Below are 1,171 nucleotides of genomic sequence, written 5' to 3'. Positions count from 1 at the left end.
AGCACAGATCGTAATGTTACCCAAACCAAACAAAAACCCACATTTAACTGCATCTTACAGGCCAATATCACTACTACCTGCGTTTTCCAAACTACTAGAGAAAATAATATATAACCGCCTAAAACCAACAATAGAAAAAGAAAAACTAATACCGGACCACCAATTTGGATTCAGGAATAAACACTCCACAATAGAACAAGTGCATAGACTCGTCAATGAAATCTTACAGGCATTGGAAACAAAACAATATTGCACGGCACTATTTATTGACATTGAAAAAGCATTCGACAAAGTTAACCATGAAAAACTTCTTCAAACTATCAAAAAGCAATTTCCAGAACAAATCTACAAATTACTCAAATCGTACTTAAACAATAGAACTTTTGTAGTAAAAATAAATGATGCATATTCTGAAATTAAGGATATCAAGGCAGGAGTACCGCAAGGAAGCGTCCTAGGACCAATATTATACACGATCTATACAGCAGACATACCAACAACTGTCAACAGCAAAACTCTAACGTTCGCGGACGATACGGTCTTACTAACTAGACACGCAAATCCAGAAACGGCTGCCGCACTACTACAAGAACACATTACAAAAATAGAAAAGTGGCTGCAAAGCGAACAATTAAAAGCGAACACCAGTAAGTGCAATCACATAATATTTACGCTTAGAAAAGGAAAAACACCAGACATCCAACTAAATGGCGCCCACATAGCACAAACAAAATATGTCAAATATCTAGGAATACATTTAGACACACGCCTTACATGGAAGTATCACATAAAATCAATAACAAACAGAATACGTGAAAAAATGAAGCAGATGTACTGGTTAATCAATAGAAAATCTAAATTAAGCATAATGGACAAACTAAATATATATAAAACAATAATCAAACCAATCTGGACATACGGAGTCCCACTATGGGGGATGGCAGCAATGAGTCACATAAATAAAATAGAAACAGAGCAAGCAAAAATCCTAAGGACAATAGTTAACGCTTCATGGTACGTCAGAAATGAAGATATACGAAAAGACTTAAAGATTCCAACAGTTAAAGAGGAAATCGCCAGATATGCAAAAAAATATAAAGAAAGACTTGCAACACACCCAAATCAGCTGGTTGCTGAAACGAATAAAACAATAATAGAAAGAAGACTGAAG

The sequence above is a fragment of the Bombus pyrosoma genome, linkage group LG10 (genome assembly GCF_014825855.1).
Source record: "Bombus pyrosoma isolate SC7728 linkage group LG10, ASM1482585v1, whole genome shotgun sequence".
In the NCBI taxonomy this organism is placed as follows: domain Eukaryota; kingdom Metazoa; phylum Arthropoda; class Insecta; order Hymenoptera; family Apidae; genus Bombus; species Bombus pyrosoma.
This window is presented reverse-complemented; position numbering follows the sequence as displayed.